General features: G+C 47.8%; 1 pseudogene; it reads right to left on the bottom strand.

The window, feature by feature from the left end:
* Positions 1 to 588: 588 nt before the first annotated feature.
* LOC103274543 overlaps positions 589 to 3,992 on the bottom strand; it is a 10,145-nt pseudogene continuing 6,741 nt past the window's right edge.

The following is a 3,992-nucleotide window of genomic DNA, read 5'->3' as shown; positions in this document are numbered from 1 at the left end:
ACAACTGGCCCTTCAACAAATGAAGAGGTCTCTCCTGGTAAGATAAAGGCAGGATTTTTGAAACCTGGAAGGGAACTCTTCCTAGAGTTCCCTTAAAAATCTAGGTCAGATCTTTTTTACTGCCTGCCTCAGACCCTGCTAGGTGTTTGTATTTTTATGTATTCAAATCTTGTCCTAATCTGTTAGCCTTGTATGGTTTTCTCCAAAAGAAAGTTTTAGGGATCCAGTGCACCTGAAGCATTACTTTCTATCTTTCCCTACCACTATCCCTGTAGCGTTCCATCATCCAGTTATGAAAGTACAGCCGAATCATCTATAAGGTTGCCTAAATGTCCACTAATAGTCACCAGCCCCATGTTAGTGTGTCCTATGGGATCACAGGCCTGGAAGTGGTTTTCAAGTAGTGGCTTTCAATGCTGCTCAGTTTGCCCCTTCAAACTTCACACCCAATGAAGTTAGAAACATGCAGACCAGGGACGTGGAGGGGGCATTAGCTGGGGTGGGGTACTTCTTTATGAAGAAAGCCTGAGAGCAAGCAGCAACATCTGAGAATAGCTGAACTGGCTGCCCCGCGTCTGTGGATGCAGGTCAGGCAGCCCCTTGTTCAAACTGCTTGAGTTTCTCCTGGAGCCCTCGGAGCTGGCTTTGACGCCAGTCAAGGCGGTTCTGGAGGCTGGCTATGTCTGCAGCCAGCTGCAGGCCATCCTGGAAGCTGGTTTGGGCCTGCTGTAGACTGTGAGGAACCAGAATCCCAAACTAGCTCAGCGGGTCCTGGGGGGTCTTGGAGGGCTCTGGGTCTGTGGTCCTAGTGGGATCCTTGCGCCTGCGTAGAGCTGCCTCGCGGGGCCCCACCTCCTCTGGGATCTGGGCGCCAGCTGTCACCATCCTGAAGGTCTGGAGTCCGCCCTGGGTCTCGCTGGCGTGAACGCAGAGCTGGGGCTCCAGCGATCCCGGACTTGGCCACCCATGGCGTAGCGCGCCTTGGCTAGCGCGAGTCCGCCCTCCTCCACCGCGCGTTCAGCACCACCCGCTTCGCGTCCAGCTCCTCTCTCGGGGTCCCCAGCGAGTCCAGCTACGCGTGCAGATGCGGGGCCGCCATGGGTGCACACCGGACGCCAGGGGGGTTGTCATATTTGTCTTTCTATGCCTGGCATATATCCCTTAGCATAATATCCTCCAGTTCCACCCATGTTGTTGCAAATGACGGGATTTCATTTTGTTTGATGTTGGAATAATATTCCATTACGTATATATATACCACACTTTCTTTATTCATTCCTCTGTTGCTGAACACTTAGGCTGATTCTCGTATCTTTTTTTTTTTTTTTTTTTGAGTTGGAGTCTCACTCTGTGGCCCATACTGGAGTGCAGTGGCCACTCCCGGCCACCGCAGCCTTGACCTGTTGGGCTCCGGCCATCCTTCCGCCTCAGCCTTCCAAGTAGCCGGAACGACAGGCGCACGCTACCACGCCCGGCTAATTTTTTGATTTATTGTAGAGATGAAATCTCACCAAGTTGCCCGGGCGGGTCTCGAACTCGCGGGCTCAGGCAATCCACTCACCTCAGCCTCCCAAGGCGCGGGATTACAGGCTGAGCCACCAAGCCCGGCTTGATTCTCGTATCTTGACTATTGTGAAGGGGGCTGCAACAAATACGGAAGTGCAGATATCTCTTTGACATTGTAACGCGGTAGCCCCAAACCTGAGAGGGCTTGTGCACAAGAGTCTTTACCTATTCCAAAGAAGTCACCCAGAGGTAGGAAGGGAGAGACACTAGTCTATTAGAAATTACAGGAAGCGCCGATGGCGGCCATTGGTGAAGAAAGAATCCACGCCTTGGGACAGTACAGCAAGCAGTTTTATAATCAAGCAAGTTAATTATTCAAATTGCTATACAGTGTTTACAACTACAGTGAGTAAGGGTGCCACCCACATTATGCCCATATTGTTCTCAGCTGTGCCCAATCACCTATATCCTGCGACTCATTACTGGGAATATGCATATCCTTCAGAGGGAGGGGGCAGAAAGAAGCCAGGGATAGGGGGGAAAAAGTCTATGTCCGGACATACTGATTTATTGATTTATTGATTTATTTTTTGAATTGGAGTCTCACTCTGTCACCTAGACTGGAGTGCAGTGGCCGCTCCCGGCCACCGCAGCCTCGCCCTGTTGGGCTCTGGTGATCCTTCCGCCTCAGCCTTCCAAGTAGCTGAAACTACAGGCGTGCGCTACCTTGCCCAGGTAATTTTTTTGACTTATTGTAGAGATGAGGTCTCACCAAGTTCTGATTTATTTTAATATATGAAGGGGGCCTCTCTCCAAAAAAATAATGAAATTATTTTTTGGAGGATGGACCCCTTGTAGGACAGGCTTCCCTTGCTTGGTAATTGTTCTAGAAACCCATTGGCATCAGTGTACTAGCTAACATTGTTGTGAGTGGCTGCATTCTGATTCAGTGATTTTTTTTTTTTTTTTTTTGAGATCCTTTCAACATGTTTGCCCATTTCATGATGGGTGCTTTATGAGTGCACCTGCCCACACTATGCAGTGTTCAGCAGTTTTTTACCAAGAGCTGCATGACCCCTCATGCCCCATCCTTCCTATTCACCCAATCTCTTCCAAGTGACTTTTGTTTTCCCCTTGGATTAAAAAAAAAAAAAGTGCTCAAAGGGAAACATTTTACCGATGTGTCAGAGGTGAAACAAAAAAAGGCAGAAGCACTAAAAAGCATCAAAATTGGCGAGTTCAAAAACTGTCTTGAGCAGTGGAAAAAGTGTCTCATGCAGCCATAAAGAAAAAGAAAATTATGAACTTTGCAGCAACCTGGATGGAATTAGAGTCTATAATACTCTGATTTATCACAGAAACAAAGATCTGAGTACCACATGTACTCACTCATAAGTGAACCCTGAACAGTTATCATAATGCCATAAGAAAGGGATTGACAGTAGTGGGACACTGCCAGGAGAGGGGAAGGCACATAACATCAATAAGGGTACCCACACTTTATCTGTATGATGACCCCGTATGTACCCAACCCCTATTTGTATCCCACATTTTATTTTTATTTTTTTATTTTTTGAGGTTTTTTTTAGTCTCATTCTGTCGCCCAGGCTGGAGTGCAATGGCACACTGCCAGCCACCGCAGTCTCGACCTGCTGGGCTCAGGCGAACCTTCCGCCTCAGCCTTCCACGTAGCCAGAACTACAGGCATGCGCTACCACGCTCAGCTAATTTTTTGATTTGTGGTAGAGAAGAGGTCTCACCACGTTGCCCAGGCTGGTCTCGAACCTGCGGACTCAGACAATCCTCTCGCCTCAGCCTCCCAAAGTGCTGGGATTATAGGTTTGAACCACCGTGCTTGGCCTGCACCCCACATTTTAAAAATAAAATAATCAAAAAGAAAGAAAGAAAAAGTGTCTCCATGGGTGTATTGCATCAAATGGATAGTACTTTGAAAGTGACTGAAGTTTAAACATCTAAAAGAATACACTTTTAAAATTAATTCCAGGGTTTTTTGGTCCCCCCTTCCCTTGTAAACTCAGCAATGTGACTGTTGGATCACATGGTAGTTCTACTTTTAGATAATTAATTTTTTAGAGGTAGGGTCTTGCTCTGCCACCCAGGACGGATTGCTGTGGCACAATCATAGCTCATTGCAGCCTCAAACTTCTGGGCTCCAGTGATCTTTCACCTCAGCCCCCAAGTAGCTGAGACCATAGGTGTGCATTACCACATCTGGCTAATTTCTTTTATTTTTTTTGAAGAGATGGGGTCTTGCGATGTTGACCAGGCTGGTCTCAAACTCCTGGGTTCAAGCAATCCTCCCACCTCAGCCTCCCAAAGTGCAGATGTGAGCCACTACACCTGACCTAGTTTTAGCTTTTTTGAGTAAACGTCATACTGTTTTTCATTTTTTCTTTTTTGAGTTGGAGTCTCTGTCGCCCAGACTGGAGTGCAGTGGCCGCTCCTGGCCACCGCAGCCTCGACTT

Source organism: Carlito syrichta, unplaced genomic scaffold (assembly GCF_000164805.1).
Source record: "Carlito syrichta isolate Samal-C Ts95f unplaced genomic scaffold, Tarsius_syrichta-2.0.1 Scaffold314798, whole genome shotgun sequence".
Classification (NCBI taxonomy): Eukaryota; Metazoa; Chordata; class Mammalia; order Primates; family Tarsiidae; genus Carlito; species Carlito syrichta.
The sequence above is the reverse complement of the archived record's forward strand: the minus strand, read 5'-3'. Positions and strand labels throughout refer to the sequence as shown.